Genomic DNA, 18,613 nt, shown 5'->3' on the forward strand with positions numbered 1-18,613 from the left:
AGCCTTATGCCATTCTGTGTGCTCTGGAGCGGGCTCATGACATGGAGACTTATTGTTAATTATGAATGCTCAGCCTTAGTTTAGGCTTGTTTCTAGCTAGCTTTTTTTTTTAAATTAAATTAACCCGTTTTTATTAATCTATGTGCTGCTCTGAGGTTTGTTTAACTCATCTATACACTATACTATACTACACTACACTACACTACACTACACTACTCTATACTATACTACACTACACTACTCTATACTATACTATACTATTCTATACTATACTATTCTACACTATACTATACTATACAATACTATACTACACTACACTACACTATACTATACTATACTATTCTATACTATACTATACTATACAATACTATACTACACTACACTACTCTATACTATACTATACTATTCTATACTATACTATACTATACAATACTATACTACACTACACTACACTACACTATTCTATACTATACTACACTATACTATTCTATACTATACTATTCTATACTATACTATACTATACTATACTATACTATACTATATAGTCTATCCTGCCTTCCTGATTTTCTCCATGTCTGTCTGTCTGGCCCCTGGATGGCTGGCTCCCAGCTGGCTGGCTCCCCTTTTCTCTCTGCTCACCAGCCCTGCCTATCCCTCCTCTGCCTAGCTATTGGCCGTTCAGCTTTTTATTAGACCAATCAGGTGCCTCAGGCAGGCAAGGTGAAACAGCAACACACCTTTATGTAGTTAAACAAATGCAGTATCAACAAATGCAACACATCTTTACATAAACAATTATTCTGCAACACAAACAAATGTAACACATCTTTACTTAGTTAAGCAATTCTCTATTCCACAACAGTGCTCTCTCCACTTTGTGCTCGTGGTTCACGATGTGAGCTCTCCATTGTGTTCCTGCCCTCACGCCTGCCACTTGCTGCCATCATGGACTGGAAGCCCTCTGGAACCATAAGCCCAAATAAACTCTTTCTCCCACAGGTTGCCTTGGCCACGGTATTTTATCCAGCAACAGAATGATAACCCATACACTCTGCAAAAGCAGTCTGTGCCCATAACCACCTAGCCATCTCTCCAGGCCCTGTGGTAGTTAATCGTGATTGACAGCTTGACAGGATTTAGGAGTCACCTAGGAGACACGCCTCTGTGGCTGTGAGGATGTTTCCAGAGAGGTTTAACTGAGGTGGACTCACTCTGGGAGTGGCCCCATCTCATGGGCCCGGGTCCCAAACAGGATAAAAAGGAGGAAGAGGGCAGAGCACCAGATCCATCGCTCTCTGCTGCCTTCTGGCCCATGGCCATCCCACTGCCTTCCCTGTGGTGACAGCCTGAACCCCATGAACCAAATCAACCCTTCTTCCTTGATTTGCTTTTGTTGGGTGTTCTGTCTCAATGGCAAGACAAGTGACACCAAGGTACAGCCTAAGAGGACACTGTCTGGGTCATCAAGGTCCGTGAATGCTAGAAGATTCCATGAGGCGCATTCCTCAGGGGTATGCTCACTCCCCTCCTCCACACACTCCCTGAATACCATCTATAAAAGCTCTTATTTCTCCACCCTTCAGGAGGTGCATGTTCAGTCTCTTCTACTGTCCCCATCTCTCCCTCTCTCTCTTTCTCTCTCTCTCTCTCTCTCTCTCTCTCTCTCTCTCTCTCTCGGCAGGGTTTCTCTGTGTAACAGCTCTAACTGTCCTGGATCTCACTCTGTAGACCAGGCTGGCCTTGAACTCACAGAGATCCTCCTGCCTCTGCCTCCCGAGTGCTGGGATTGAAGGTTTGTGCCGCCACCACCCGGCTCTGTCCCGGTCTCTTTAGCTCCCACCTCCTGAACATCAACAGGAACATGGTGGAACACCCCTGTCTATGGTCTCTTTTCTTCTCTTCCTTCTGAAGAAACCCTACCATGTTTTAAACATTCACAGTTTTAAATACTATTTATGTGACAACCACACTCACATTTCTGTCCCAGTTCAAACCTCCCATATGGACTCCATATGTCTAAATCCCACTGGACACTTGACATGCCTGTGTGAAGGCATCCGCATGCTCCGATCTGATACTTCCCAGCACACATCACCCAGGCTCTTCCCCAAACCAGTTATCCACAACCTCATTTTATAATTATCCCAACAAAAGGCAAACGTGCTGTCTTCAGCCTCTCCCTGTGCCGACGACGTGTAGACTGGCAACACATCCTCTGGGTTTTGTTTTCAGAATACACCCAGAATTGTCACCACCCCCAGGGCCTCCACCCTGGCCGACCGACACCATCTTTTGACTGTATCATAGTCTTACAGAAGTACTGCCTTATCTGCCTTCAGCAGGTCTACAGCCAAGCAGCTGTACTGAGCCTGAGTCACACTGTGCCTGGTGCTCGGCTCTGCCCAAAACCCTTCCAGGCCTTCCAGGCTCCCGGGGAAGAGCCAGAGCGCACACAATGCCTCCTGTGAGATATCACATGACCACCCTGCCCACCTTGCCAGGCAGACTCCAGCCTCAGAGTCCTTCCACTTGTTACCCCCACCACCCCCACATACACCAGTCCCCTCCCCCGACAATCTGGAGTGTTCTTCAGGTGCTTGCCACCTCTCCACCCTCCGACTCTTCATCTCCTCAGTAGTCACCTCCAGCCACCAGGCTGTCCCTGCCGCTGTCCCTTCCCCCACTCTGTTCCCACTAATGGAACATCAGAAGCTGTGACTTGTGTCTCTGTTCACCGACATGTGTTCAGCATCTAGCAGTATAATCTCTCAAACATACCAAAGGGCCCGGATGACTGTGCTGCCCTGTTACAGGACGACCACAAACCCTGGGTGTTCATCATGAGCTCAGCGCCTCAGGCCCTGCGGGGACTGCTTGGCTGCACCCTGCCATCTTCTTCCATGTCTTCCCTCACGGGAGCCATCACTGGCTCTGGGGACTTATACCGCCTAACTCATACTTAGGTCCTCCCTCCCATCCTGTTTCATCTCACCCCCTTACTGACTCTGCAGTGACTTCCCATCCAGCCTTCCTGCCCCCTCCCCTTCCCCAATCAATCTCTGACATAACCGCCTCATGGATTCTTTTTTGTTGTTTGATAAGTATATAAAGTCTACGTGAAACACATATGAAGCTGCAGCAGCCTCATTTTTTTTCTTTTCTTTGTTTCACTTGAAACAGTTCAAGTTTACAAAAGTTAAAAGAATAAATTACCCATAGGCTCTTCACCAGCTCGCTAGCAAGGTGTTGCATTTGCTCAGCTGCCCTACCCATAAGCACGCGCGTGCATGCACGCTTTGAAGTTACAGGCACTGTGCGTGGGACATCACCCCTTAATATTTAAGCACACCTCTTTTAGAATTTTTTGCTTGTTTGTTTGGTTTTCGAGACAGGGTTTCTCTGTATAGCCCTGGCTGTTCTGGAACTCTCTCTGTAGACCAGGCTGGCCTTGAACTCACAGAGATCTTCCTGCCTCTACCTCCCAAGTATTGGGATTAAAGGCCTGTGCCACCGTGCCTGGCTCAGCATGCCTCTTGTAAAAAAATGAGGGTAGGGTAAGGACTGGGGAAATGGTTCTGTGGTTAAGAGTGCTGACCACACAAGCGTGTAGGTCTGAGTTCAACTCCCTAGCACCTACATAAAGAGCCAGGCCCTTCCATGTGTGCCTGTAACTCCAGTGTATGGGGACAGAGAGAGAACTGGCGGGCATAGAGGTCTGTCTCAAGGGAACAAGGAGGAGTAACAGAGCAGGACATCTGACATCCTCCTTTGGCTTTCACATGCGCAAACATGGGCCCACACACGTGTGCACACACACTCATATACACATACACAAAAACAACGGTATACTAAAGCGCAAACAAACCCAAGACATTCTCCTATGAAACCAAAATGCCATGACCACATCTAAGAAAAATAACATTAATAGCATCACCCAATAAGCAGTTCACACTCAACTCCCTCTGTTCCAACCTGGTGTTCTATAGCGTGGCTTTCTGTCTTTAGTGGCTCTTACTCTTAATTGGTGCCATTTAAGCATTTCCACTGCTTTTTTTACTTGTCACAACTCTGACAAATGTAGTGTGCTTCAGAACTGTACTGGGCAGATGGAGACAGTGTGGCTAAGCGGTGCATAGGTGCAGCTATATCGGGGAAATAACACCTAACGTCTGATAACTTCAGCTGACAAAACATACTTGTACATTTTAAATAGCTAATGATCTCAAACGTTTCCAATACATAGAAACAAGGTAAGCCAGCTGTGATGGTGCACACCTTTAGTCCCGACACTTGGGAAGCAGAGGCAGGTGGATCTCTGTGAGCTTGAGGTTAGCCTGGTCTACAGAGTGAGTTCCAGGACAGCTGGGGCTACACAGAGAAACCCTGTCTCAAAAAAAAAAAAAAAAAAAAAGAAAGAAAGAAAAAAAGAAAGAAAGAAAGAAAAGATTTTTTGATTGATGTGATAGAATATCAATTTAGCCAGCTAGTCACTTTACACATGAATCGAAACATCACACTGTACCTTGTAAAAATACACAGTTATCTGTCAGTTTTCAAAATTAGCCTACCGCCCCACCTAACTCTGAGCATTCCATTCTTGCTTAAGACCCCTCATGGGTACCACCGAAAATTAAGGTGAATCAACTCCACTGACTGTCACACCTCTGGCCATGCTGAACAGCTCATGATTAGGGTCCACCAGTCAGCCTATCCACACCCAACTCTACGGTTTCTTGTCCTCAGCCTAACTCAAGCGGCATCCCTGCCCGGAAGGCTCTTTCCTCACCTCCTTCAGGCAGTGAGTGCCTTGCCTGGTGCTCTCCCTGTACCCATCGGTGAACTCTCCATACTGTTTTCTTTCTTTTTTGTTTTCCCTTTTGGTTTTTCAAGACGGGGTTTCTCTGTGTAGCCCTGGCTGTCTCAGAACTCACTATGTAGACCAGGCTGGCCTTAAACTCAGAGATCTGTCTGTCTGCCTCTGCCTCCAGAGTGCTGGGATTAAAGGTGTGCATCACCAGTGCTCCCAGCCTCCAAACTGTTTTTTGTTTTTGTTTTTTTTTTTTTTTTTTAGATCTATTTATTTATTATGTATACAGCATGTATGACTGCAGGCCAGAAGAGGGCACCAGATCTCATTACAGATGGTTGTGAGCCACCATATGGTTGCTGGGAATTGAACTCAGGACCTCTGGAAGAGCAGCCAGTGCTCTTAACCTCTGAGCCATCTCTCCAGCCCGCCAAACTGTTTTCTAAAGTCATGCTGTGCCTGTCTCCTTTCATGATGGCCGAGGACAGGAGTGTGACGCCCCTCTGGGTCTGCCTGACCTGTCGCAAGGATGGTTTGAAAGAACACCAGGACAGAGAAAGCAAGGGAGAGAGACTCTGGTCACTCTGCTTGTCACCCCCTGAAAGAAAGGAGCCAGCTCATCAAAGCCAGTGGTCCCATTCCAAGGATGGAGGCAGAGGGTTCTGGACAGGAAGTCCCTCAGCTTTCGCCTCTATAAGCTTTTCTAGGCTGAACGACTTCCGAGTCACTGTTTCTGTGTTAATAACAGTCCACTCTCCAGTGTAGAAAAGCCTGTCGGCCTGTCTTCAGACAGTCAGAGGTAGAGTTGGGAGTTAGTAAATGTCAATGATGGAACAAGGAATTCCCAAAGCAAGGTGCTGGACAGTGACAGCTTCAGAGAGGAGAAAAAGAGAGCAGAGGGCATCGAGAGCTAGGCTAGGCGTGAGGAAAGACGGAGCACGTTCAGAGCACCACCCCTGAGGACGCTGCAGGGCGGCTGCTTTGGACCCGAGAAGAGAGCTTTCGGACCAAGTAGTAGCCAAGGAGCTCAGCTCTGCCTTGGAAGAAAAAGCGGGACAAAAAAGGCCTCAAAATTCAGAGCCCCAAAGACTTTTTTTTTCTTTTTTGGTTTTTCAAAACAGGGTTTCTCTGTGTAGCTTTGCGCCTTTCCTGGAACTCTCTTTGGAGACCAGGCTGGCCTCGAACTCACAGAGATCCGCCTGGCTCTGCCTCCCGAGTGCTGGGATTAAAGGCATGCGCCGCCACCGCCCGGCCCCAAAGACTTATTTTACATGTCAGCTCTAATGAGTTGGTAGAGGAGTTGGAGATTGCTAAATGAAGGAGACTTCTAAAGCCATCTCCAGGCTCTTGTTTTAAAAGGGTAGAGACGATGACTGATTAATCGGATCTGCCCTGGGTGCAGGTGAGCTGGGAAAGATCTGGTAGTGCACAGGTGGAAGAGAAATAAAGGCAAAAGTGCCCAAAAGCCGTTGCTGAATGATTTAAATACAGGAGGTCGTGTTCAATGCTGGTAGTAGAAATACCATGAGTGCTGTAGCCGAACAAGGGATGCCTTGAGTGATGTAAGCACCTTCCACGAGGCATCATCCCTCCTGAAATCACTCCTATACCAACTCCCAAAACTGACGTAAGGATCAAGTCTTATGCACTTGAACGTTTGGATCCGAACTACAAACCATATCCAAACCATAGCAATAGGGGAGGAAGAACAAGACAACCCCTTGCATGCTCATCCGGCGACCCCTTGCATGCTCACCGGGCGACCCCTTGCGTGCTCACCAGTAGTGCTAAGAGATAGGGCTTCATAATAGGAGCCAAAATGAAGACAAGCGTGGTCAGAAAAGCAAACCCCAGAGCATGCTCCAAGCAACATTCACTGACATGATAAAATGGCTCAACTTTGGGAACGACTGTGCTAAATGCCCACTCTTTTTTTTTTTTTTAAAGATTTATTTATTTATTATTTATACAGAAGAGGGCACCAGATCTCATTACAGATGGTTGTGAGCCACCATGTGGGTGCTGGGAATTGAACTCAAGACCTCTGGAAGAGCAGTCAGTGCTCTTAACCTCTGAGCCATCTCTCCAGCCCCTAAATGCCCACTCTTAAGTGATAGTCTTTGTTGTGACATTTCTCAGGACATTTAAAGTGTTCTTCTACCTTTGGGCCCGTCAGTCAGGGGTTTGTGGAGCTCCTTTCTCGTGAGACTGTGTCTTTCTGAACAGTCTTTGGAAAACTCTGACATTAAAGAAGTGATGTAAGAAACGGAGTTCCTTGGAAATAAGAAATGAAAATCGTGGTTTAATAACCACGCCTTTGTCTCCAAGAGGAAAGACGAAGCGCAAAGACGGAGGAGAGGAGAGAGAGCTGGGGGTAGGGATTTGAGGGGAGCAGTGGAGAAAGCAGGGTCCTGGGGAGAAGACATGTTGGGAGACCAGGAGCACCTGAAGCCACCAGAATGTCAGAGGAAGAACATATCAAGACAGGGACCAGCCTGGTGCAGGATGTGTGTGCACTCCGGTCCCCAGCACCATCACCGGCAGCTCTGCCAGGGAAGCGGGGCACCCCGTGTGTCACACATGACATTATATCACTTTATTTCCACTTTACAGACGAGGAAAAGCAGGCACGTGCAACATGATGTGACCAGAGTCAAGCTCATAAAGCTCCTCCCGGGCACACAGCTCACGCTGTCACTACTGGAGGGTGCAGCTCTGTTGTTGGCTGTATCAGGGAGAGGACTCAAATTCTCTTATGTAACACAAACAGGATACTGCACCGAAGTGCAATACCAAAACATTTCGAGAAAAATGAAAAGCCAAGACCAACCCACCAGCGTCACACTGGCTACCGGGCTGCATGGGCCAACCTCTGCAGGACTGATGTCCACAGCACATTCAGGCATTTAGACAGAATCTATGTTCTCTCTCTTTTCAAACTCTGTGCTTACTATCTCGTCTTAAGTTCTATCACAGATTACCTGTGACTTAGCTATGGACTTATCCGAGATCTTGCATGTACTGCTAAAGAGAACATAAGACAGTTTTGGGATGCTAAAGCAAACAGCAAACACCGCGACTCTTGTACTACAACAAAATCACAGAACCCTACGGTTGCCAGCTCTCTTACTGGGTATGGAGGCCCCAAAAGAGTTTCTGAGGACAGATTCCAAAAACATGAATCATAACTCAGTTAAGTCATTTTGGCTCCAGAAACAGACTCACGTTAAATGCTAACATTGATCTCTGTCCTATCTAACTCCTGATGCTCATCCTTAAAATCCAATGCAAACAAACAAAAACAAACAAATAATCACGCTATTAGGGGCGGGGTGGGAGGAGGGGGATAAAACTCTCCTCCGCAAAAGCAGCCCAAGATGTGAAAAGTTGGTACACTCAACATCTTGGATTTGTCATGATAGCAAAGCTTCCGTTAGGATGCTACCATTTCAAAGCAGGGGGCTTCTGGAGGCTAACTCTGTGGAGCGGGCAGTCTGAAGCCTCTGATGTACACATCTTTGAGTCCACAGCAAAACAAGCAAGCGCTGTAGACAGAGGAGGCGAAATGGAGAGAGTACCTGGCTCGAAAAATTGCTCTATTTACCTGATGGCTGGTAAGGGAGGCTTTGGGTTCCTTGGTCCAGAACCCGGGCAGGGCGGAGCGTTCAAATTGCCGCTGGCCTCGCAGGGGCTGCTGAGCTTCGCTCCGGCTGCTTCTAAGATCCCATTGGAAATCCCTAGGGGCCCGGGGAGCCCCGAGGCCAATACACGGTTTCCAAGAGAGTGTGCCTCGGCTGTCCACACCCACCTCCGCTTGCGTTGACTTTGAATGGCTCGGGTTTCTTCCACTCCTCCTTCCCCGGCTGGGAATCTGAGCCTTGTGCCCAGAGGCTGCTCCTGAAACCTCTTCCAGATGTGCTCCCAAGGCAGGGCAGGCTGGCTAGCTGGCACGGACTTCCTCTCTCAGCTTTCTCTTGAAGTCTGTGTGCGAAACTCTCTCCCAAACGAGGCTGTTCTGGAGTAAAAGATTCAAACCCAGGGAAAAGCAAATGCTTGGAAAGAGAATTTATACCATGATGTGTCTTATGTAAATTTCAAGAGAAAGCAACAGTCAGGCTAGAGCCCAGAATCTTTTAAATATCCTGGACATTGCAATGTTGCTATGGCAAATCAAAACGCAGACAACTGCGGTCTTCTACGGAGGCTGCGATAAAGACAGACATTTCCAGATAGAGAGCATTTCTGCCCGAAGTGGAGAGGAATCAGGCAGGGAGAGGGCAGACTTGGTCCCGATCTCTGCGCTCTGTAGTTTTGCAGGTGGTGATCCCCAGAAACCCAGGAATGGTACCAGCTCTTTGCCCAGGATCACGGAACATATTCCACAACGGCCCCTCTCGGCTGCTGTAAAGAGGTCCTTGCTGGCTGCCTCCGTCCCAAGCGGTCCTTTCCTTCATAAATATAATGCAACTCACACTGTAACTTCAAATTTCCAAGACTCCTCAGTAAGAACCGCGGTGGGGAGAAGGGGTGGGAGTGGAGTGGGGGGTGGAGTGGGATGCCTGTAATCCTTGGGCCATAGAGACTGTAGGGGTCAGGAGTTCAAGTCCAGCACAGGCTACATGAGACCTTGCCTCAAAAATAGATATATGAACAAATAAATAAAAGTTAAAAAGGATCATCCATATTAATAAAAGTATATATATGTTTATATTTTAATGATGTTTCTTACTTTACTCAGTGTACACAAAAATTTCAACCAACAAGTAGTATAAAATATGTAAAAGACTTTTTTTTTTTTGGTTTTTCGAGACAGTGTTTCTCTGTGTAGCTTTGTGCCTTTCCTGGAGCTCGCTCTGTAGACCAGGCTGGCCTTGAACTCACAGAGATCCGCCTGCCTCTGCCTCCCCAGTGCTGGGATTAAAGGCGTGCGCTGCCGCCACTGCCGCCGCCCGGCAAGACACGGTATTTTTTAAAAAATTATTTTTACTAAAGCTACACAGAGAAACCCTGTCTCAAAAAAAAAAAAATAAAATAAAATAAAAAATTATTTTTACTAGGTCTTTGAAATCTGGCATGGATTTTGCATTTTCAGCAATCTCACTTCGACATTAAATTTTTTCATATACATTTAGATTTCACAAACTGAACAGCAGAACATGGGACGGGCGTGGCAGTGTGGGCCTGTAATCCCAGCTACTGGGAGGCTGAGACAGGAAGATTGTTTGCCAACGGCATCTGGGATTCAGTGGGAGTTTGAGGCCAACCTGGAGAACTTAGTGACTCAAACCAAAGTAGAAAACAGGGATGGGTAGAGTGTTTCTCCAGTATGGACAGGGCCATAAGTTTAATCCCTAGCTGGAGTCTCATATCCCACGCTGTTTTAAATATACCTAAAATAGTTCTAACAGCTGAGTGTAGTATTCATTTTTCCTCTCAAAGGAATGAAAATTTAGTAAAATTTAAGATTCAGTTCTCCAGCTTCACTAATTATGTTGAAATACTCCTAAGCCACGTGGCTGGTGGCTACGGGTTGGATATCTACGTTCCTGAGGATTAAGTGTTTTCTGGACTTAGAGATGGAGAAGCAGTGTTTTGAATATCTTTCAATCACATGGAACTCGGAACATTGACAAAACAGATCCATGGCTTCCGTTTCGTTTTGTTCCCAGCGTTTGTGTTGGTAAACTGAATTTCTCTCCACCTTTCAGATGAGCAAGCTGAGGCTGTAGGGGAGATAAAGTCCAATGTAGCAAAGTAATTTAGTGCTGAAGCTGGGATTCCTGGTGGACACTCCTCAGCTATCTCCTTTTGTTTTGTTTTTGAGACAAGGTCTCACTATGTAGCCCTGGATAGCCTGGAACTCATTATGTATACTAGGCTGGACTCTAACTCACAGAGATACACCTGCCTCTACCTCTTAAGGGCTGAATTAAATGTGTGAGCTGCCATACCTGGTTTTTAAATTCTTTCATCCTTCTCTTCTGCAGTGTTTCTTGAGCCCTGTGGGGAGAGGAAGAATGATGCAGATGTCCTGCTTAGGACGGAGCACTCAAGAGCAGTTGTAATGGCTATATTGTTTGGAGAGACTCTGGACTCCCCCTAACAACTCTAGGGAGGTATCCCATGGCTGGCACTGGGATTTTCACTGATAACCCAGCCTTCTGGGAGCAGCATTATCCACTCATGGGGGTAGCAGATGTTGCAGAGTGGTCCTCAGACATGTCCTAAGGCAGCTCGGCAGGCAGAACCTTAAGCTGATGCCCGTCCAGGTCACTCCATACCAAGGTCACCTCATCTTCAGCTCTTATCTACTTAGGAGAATGTTTGATCAGTCTGCTGTTGAATAAGCGGATGACACCCACTCAAAAGTGAGCTTCAAAACTGAAATAATAACTGCCTTCACAGGACCTAGTTACTACTCCTATTAACTGAAATCTCTCTGATCATTATTTTTGGACCCTTAATGTCTCTAACTCCAGCTCCTTTCCCTTCTATTCCCGCTCTGCCATGCTTTGAGGATACAAGCGCTTTCTCATCTATGGCCAACGTTTCCATGTTGTATTCGTGGACTCCTCCTTATGAAATAAATGAGATGGGAAAGAGATACAGGCTATCAGTGATGTGTTAATGGTGCATTGGCACCCAATGTGGACTTGGAGCTCAGTTGTTATTTTTACATATTATTGCACGTTTTCAGTTTCTCCACCTATTAGGAGTTCTGTTAGGAGAGGCCTAACAGAACTGAGGGCTGAAATGTATCATGCATGCCAAGCGGTGGTAGCACACATCTTTAATCCCAGCACTCAGGAGGCAGAGGCAGGCGGATCTCTGAATTCGAGGACAGCCTGGTCTACAGAGTGAGATCTAGTACAGCCAGGGCTACACAGAGAAACCCTGTCTCGAAGAACAAAAACAAACAAACAAACATGATTTTACATTATGCATATAAAATACTCAGAAAAGCCTGATAAATGGAAATTAGTATTGTTGGTGCTTTCAAATCATACTTAAATGGAAATTTAATGATAATATTTAGCTAATTTAATTTAGCAATAGTTTTACATGTTATGTTGTTATGTTAATTGATAAAGACTGAATATATTCAAGATATGTCTCATGACCTGATACATACACAGACACAAACTATGTACTGATTACCAAGTCAACACATCACCATTTATGTTGTACTTTAGATTCCCAGACTCTGATCATCTTATACCTGTAAGTGTGTACCTTTGACAAACATCTACCTATTTTCTCTACTTTTCTGTCCCATCCCTGGCAACCATTATTCTACTCTCAGTTTCTTTAACTTCGACATTTTTAGATTCTCTAAATAAGCTTTTTGTTTGTTCATTTGTTTTTTTTTTTGAGACAGGGTTTCTCTCTGTAGCGCTGGCTGTCCTGGAACTCAGTGATCCACCTGCCTCTGCCTCCCGAGTGCTGGTGTTAATGGAGTGCGCCACCACCGCCCAGGCTATAAGCTTTTATAGTATTTGTCTCTCTTTGTTTGGCTTATTTCACTTAACAAATTGTTAAGGTTCATCCATGTTGCTCCAAATGTCAGGATCTTCTTTTTATGTCTGAGTGCCCAGTATGCATATGAACCACGATTTCTGTGTCCTGCCATCTATTACTGGACACTTGGATTGTCTCCATAGCTTGGCTATTGTGAGCAGTCTTCCAATGAGTACAGGGACACAGCTGTCTCTTCAAGGGATGGGTGAAGTAGAAGAGTGCTTGCCTAACAGATGTGAGGCGTTCAGTTAAGAACCAGAACCAGAACCAAAACAGGCATTCACTGAGAGATACTGATTTCATTTCCTTTGGATGTATATCCAGAATTAGGGTGGCTAGATCATACTGTAATTTTATTTTCAAATTTAAACACTTTATTTATTTAGTGTGTACACGTGTGTGTGTGTGCATGCTCATGCATCCTACAATGCACATGTAGACATCAGTTGATAACTTGTGGGAGTAGTCAGTTCTCTCCTTCCACCATGTGGGTTCCGGGGATCAAACTCCTGTCATTAGGCCTAGCGGCAGGTCCCTTTACCCACTGAGCCATCTTGCCAATCCTCTGTTTTTAACATATTTTTGAGAGACGTCCATACTATTTTCCATAGTGCTTGTACCAATTTTATCATTGATATTGAATAAAGAAACCCTAAGATAGGAAATAGGAAAAGAATTACAGCAGTAAGTTATTTGTAACTTTGTACAAATGTGCTGACTGCTTTGCCTCATGATTTAATTCTTCTCTACTTTAGTCCTTCCAATGGAAACTATGAATATCTTACCTGGACAGCAATGTCTGTAGTTAAAATGCCTCTGTGGTGTTCTGCAGCTAAGGGAAGCATCCCAGTGGAAGTCACTGTCTGGAACTTCCTAGAAAGCTCCTGTTCTTCTGGCAAAGGACCATTTGGAGCCTTGCCCTTTCTTCCTGTCTGAAATCCAACCTTGATGCTGGAAGAGGAGCGGCCACTTTTCCTTTCCGAGGATCAAAGGCCCACAGTGCTGCAGATGGCCACCCAAGCTGTGCACGGAGATTACGGTTGAGTGGGTCAGCGTCCTGACGGGACACAGATGGCTCACTACAATCTAGGAACGTCGGAGATCTTTAAAAAGCGCTGCTGCTCTATGTGGTGGAGCATATCTTTAATCCAGCACTCGGGAGGCAGAGGCAGGCTGATCTCTGTGAGTTTGAGGACAGCTCGGTCTACAAAATAAGTTCCAGGGTAGCCAGGGGTACACCGAGAGACCCCATCTCAAAAGAAGGAAGTAAGTACATACAAATGAATGAATGAATTAGAAAGGACATTGTTTGAAAGTGTAGTTAGGGATAGGGACATGAAGTTAAGAGAGTGCACAGTGCCGGGCAGTGGTGGCGCATGCCTTTAATCCCAGCACTCGGGAGGCAGAGCCAGGCGGATCTCTGTGAGTTCGAGGCCAGCCTGGTCTACAGAGTGAGTTCCAGGAAAGGCGCAAAGCTACACAGAGAAACCCTGTCTCGAAAAACCAAAAAAAAAAAAAGAGAGAGAGAGAGAGAGAGAGAGAGAGAGAGAGAGAGAGTGCACAGCACCCTGGGCTTGGCAATAACCGGGAGCCTCCACCACCACTCTCCTCAGTTTTTTTTAAATAAATGTTGAAAAGAAAATCATTGGGCTGGAGTGATTGCTCAGTGGTTAGAGCACTTCTTGCTCTTACAGAGTTCGATTCCCGGCACCCTCATTGACAGCTTACAACTACCTAGAACTCCAGCTCTAGGGGATCTGATGCTCTTTTTTGGCCTCTGAGGGTACCTGCACACACACACACTAAAAAAAAAATCTTAAAAAATAAGAAAATAATAATTATTCTAATAAATAGGTAGGCTATATCACACCATATAGCCCAGTTATAACCTATATCATCTAGGTATGCCCAAATATTCTCTATGATATCATACATAATATTACTTCACACCATTTACTTAATGATGCATTTATTTCAGGACTTAGGTTCATGGCTGAACATGATAATCTCTGCCCTTCACGTGCACTTTTAGTCTGTAGTACCATTTATCATTAAACTATGTATCTTTTAGCTGAAAGTTGAACATTTATCATTTCTTCTTGCCAACCAGATCGGCCTTCGCGGAGTCTTTTTAAAAACATCTTAGGTAATATCTACTCATATTTTTCAGCAGTTTCAGACCTGCATATGTTTTGACGATGCTCATGTCCCCATCATCATCACCTTCTTGTGTCCCCTCTCCTCCTGAACCCTTCCTCCTTCCCAACTAGTCAGTCCCTCTTCTTTTTTCCTGTCTTACGTGTGTGTTCCCCTGGATTTAATTAGGGTTGGTTATGGCTATGAGTAGGAGGCTCTTATGAACTCACCAAAGCTGTGGTTACACCTGCATAAGACCTGCAGAGGACCTACCAATATGCCTTCATGGATGGTGGGAGTAGAGGACGAAATCCACCCCTCCCTAAGGAGCTGTTGGCAGTTAATGGGTGAAATAGCGTCTCCTAAGGCCAATGAAGGAAGGAAGTATTTTGTAGTAGCCAATGAATCACTACATGGGTCAAGCTGATTTTTTTTTTCCTTTTGTCTCTCATGGCCGGCATCCAAGATCACACACAGCAGGCAGAAACAACAATGGACACTCAATCCCTCTTGCTCAATGGACCTCAGTAGTGGGTTATCACCTTGGCAGCCTGAGCTTCAGGGCTCTGGGCTCTTTTCTGCTACTTGCTGAGGGGGTAACATTGGGGTCTGCACCCAAGTCTTGGCACTGGGTTCCCTGTTTCTCACGTGCTCTTGAGTCCCTGCTCTGGTAACTCAGTTAGAACCCACAGGGCCTAGAGCTCGGCCTTACTCTTCCCTCTGCCTTCTCCATGTCCTGAGCCTAGGAGCTGTAAACAGATGTCTCAGCCACTCTCTGATTCCCTCATCTTGAGAACAGTGCCTGTACCCGCTCGGACGCTGCTCTTGAGCCCACCTGTTAGCATTTCCCAGAACATAAAACCTTGGCCTGAGCCCTCAACTGAGACCTTGTGGATTACACTCAGCTCTCTGCCACCCTTGGGCACTAGTCTCTTGCTCTACAACTGACTCTCCAATGTCCTGTAGCTAAGGAAGAGGATTGGAAACAGTAGTAATATGGTGATGATAGAAATTATAATCTTACTGAATGACCACCATGTGCCGGACGGACATTGCCCGAGCACAGCACATGTTCTTGCTTTGCTGGCAACAGTTCAAAAGAATACTAGACTGCCGATGTTCTCTGCGCCTCCTCACTTGTTACTCACTCCTCTGTTCTCTCTGGCTTCTCCTCCTCCACTGAAAGTGGCTTACACTAGGCATTTGTAAATCCAACAGACAGTTCCTCCTCCTACCTGAACTCGGAATGGCTTCGGAAGGAAACGGAACACAATAGTCGAGGAGGTCAAAGGGAACTTGGTGAGGGCTGACATTTAAAGGAAGCCACAGGCAAAGGGAGCTTCGTGAAGGTGGAAGTGGTTTTCAAAGCCAAACCCATTGAACAAGTCCCCAGTTCCCTTTTCCACGTCTGTTATAACCTTTAAAATGCTGTCTTCTTGGGGGACATCACTAACCCTCCTCCTTCTCTACCCTTTCTAATCTTTCCTCCTAGATGGTGCCTACACTGGTGTTCTGTCCTGCTGACACCCTGGTTCTGGAATTCTGTTCTCTAGAACTGTGAGACAATTCTGACAATTCTACTAGGTTTTGTTTGTTTTTTTCAAGACAGTTCTTCCGTGTAGCCCTGGCTGTCCTGGAACTCATTCTCTAGACCAGGCTGGCCTCGAAGTCAGAATTCAGAGATCTGCCTGCCTCTGCCTCCTGAGTGCTGAGATTAAAGACGTGGGCAACCGTCGCCTGGCTCTACTGTTTTGATTCTTTTTAAAAAATTTATTTTATGAGTATTTTGCCTGGAGGTATGTCTATGAACCACAGGTGTGGCTGGTACCTGTGGTGGCCAGAAGAGGGCGTCAGAACCCTTGGAACAGGGGTTCCAGATGGTTGTGAGTGGCTATGTGGGTGTTGGAAATCAAACCCAAGTTCTACCTTTTATTTTCTTTTTTATATTTTTGGAGATAGGGTCTCTCTACAAAGCTCTGGCTGTCCTGGAACTCACTATGTAGACCCGGCTGGCCCCAAACTCACAGAGATCTGCCTTTCTCTGCCTCCTGAGCGCTGTTCAACTATTTTAAGCCACTAGGTACTTGGATGTAGCAGGCCTGGAAAACAGGCTCTCTCCTAATTAACACTGGGTTTGCGACTTTTAATTCCCCCTTAAGTCTTTTTGTCTAAGAATATTAACAACAACAAGAATCTATCATATAATTGTTGTTGGTTGTTTTTGCTCTTTTGGGGGGCCCGCCACCCATCTCCCAAATAAATCACACATAGAGGCTTTTTTTTTTGAGGGGGACGGGTTGAGACAGTGTTTCTCTGTGTAGTTTGTGTAGTTTTGGTGCCTGCCCAGGATCTCGCTCTGTAGACCAGGCTGGGCTCAAACTCACAGAGATCCGCCTGCCTCTGCCTGCTGGGATTAAAGGCGTGTGCCACCACCACCCGGTTGACAGTAAGAAGTTTTGATTAAAAATGTAGAGAATTCTCTCTTCAGAAAACTTGGGTGGATGAGAACTTAGAGATACGGTACACGTAGCTTTGAGGGAGGTGAGAGTGTGAGGTAAGAGATGGGAGAAAATGAACTTCAGAAAATGGGCTGCACAGCGTGTGTTCCCTGCAGTATCATCTTGATAACCTGAGATGAGATTTAAATTGCTTTAAGCGTTTGTTTTACTACTTACTTTGTGATCCAGTTCGAACCGAACTGCAAGGCGTTTGGGGATTAAGGGCTGTAAGTGTCTACTGTCGGAGGCAATACATTTAGCAGTTAAGGCTGGAAAGCCATGAGCATAGAAGCCTGTTCGAATCCTGCCCCAGGTCCTTTTCTGTGTGTACCTGAGCAATTTCCGTAGCCATATGCCTCACTTCCCCAACCACAACGGGGAAGTACCAAACTTCCTGAACAGTTGCAAAGACTGCGTGTTATTATAAAGAAGGTAATTTAGGATGGTGCCTGGGTGTGGAAGTACTGTCAGTTGTTAGCTAGCGATGCCCCCTGTGGTAGTCAATAGTGTCAGCTTGATAGTGATAGTCAAGAGTGTCAGCTTGATAGTGATAGTCAAGAGTGTCAGCTTGATAGTGATAGTCAAGAGTGTCAGCTTGATAGTGATAGTCAATAGTGTCAGCTTGATAGTGATAGTCAATAGTGTCAGCTTGATAGTGATAGTCAATAGTGTCAGCTTGATAGTGATAGTCAATAGTGTCAGCTTGATAGTGATAGTCAATAGTGTCAGCTTGATAGTGATAATCAAGAGTGTCAGCTTGATAGTGATAGTCAAGTGTCAGCTTGATGGTGATAGTCAATAGTGTCAGCTTGATAGTGATAGTCAAGAGTGTCAGCTTGATACTATCTGGGTTTACCTGGGGGCCAAGCCTGTGGGCAGGCCTATGAGGGATTATCTAGGTTAATTAAGATAGGGATAAATGTGAGTGGCACCATTCCCCGGGTCCTGGACCAAACAATGTGAAAGGCAGCTGGGTTCCAGCATCAGTGGCTCTCCGCAGGTGAAGTGTGACCTGCCACCTCCTGCCAAGCCTCCTTCCTTACTATGATGGGCTTCCTTCTCCGTGGGTCAAAATAAATCTCCTTCAACTGTTTTTGTCAGGGTATTTTATCTCAGCAACAAGACGACTCATACACCTGCTTCAATCAAACGAAAGCCAATCCCCTTGGGGGCTAACTTGGGCTGTCTAGGCCTGACACCTCCAAATCTGATCGGAGCTGGGGGCAGCGCACTTTTCTTAGCCACACGGTCCAGGTCCAGGTCCTGCCCTCTGCATCGGCGGGACCCTGGCGTGAGATGACAGATTTGCCCAGCGCCTGGGACCTCCACGGCGGCGGCTCTTCTCCAGCGCCTGGCGGCAACAGTTTGCAGGGTGTGCCACGCCCACACGGAAGATGCTCAAAGTGGACTCCGAGGACCAGGCGGTCCCCTCCTCCGCGGACAGCCCACGGGAAGCCACGGGAGTGGAGCGGAGCAGGCAGGGCCGGTGGGAGGGGCTCCATCCCGGCGGCGCCCCGAGGGCCACGTCGCCACGGGCAGGGGGCGGGGCCCGCGGGTCACGTGCCGGGGGCCTCCCGCGCACAGCTGGAGGCGGTGCCCGGTCTCCCCCCCCCCCCCCGCCCCACGAGCCGTGGAGCCCGTGGCGCGCGGGGCA

At 46.6% G+C, this 18,613-nt stretch overlaps 1 protein-coding gene across 4 annotated transcripts in view; it reads right to left on the reverse strand.

The window, feature by feature from the left end:
- Window positions 1–15,987, reverse strand: part of Glt8d2 (glycosyltransferase 8 domain containing 2) — a 42,186-nt gene extending 26,199 nt beyond the window's left edge. Inside the window, exons 1-4 of one of the 4 annotated variants that reach the window (XM_059245723.1) lie at window positions 15,697–15,987; window positions 13,111–13,346; window positions 10,759–10,807; window positions 8,616–8,822 (exon numbers count right to left, since the gene is read on the reverse strand). The gene's annotated coding sequence lies outside the window, so the exon portion shown is untranslated. The other 3 variants (XM_059245724.1, XM_059245725.1, XM_059245726.1) reach the window with 3 other exon arrangements.
- Between the last annotated feature and the right edge of the window lie 2,626 nt (window positions 15,988–18,613).

The sequence above is a fragment of the Peromyscus eremicus genome, chromosome 18, assembly GCF_949786415.1.
Source record: "Peromyscus eremicus chromosome 18, PerEre_H2_v1, whole genome shotgun sequence".
In the NCBI taxonomy this organism is placed as follows: Eukaryota; Metazoa; Chordata; class Mammalia; order Rodentia; family Cricetidae; genus Peromyscus; species Peromyscus eremicus.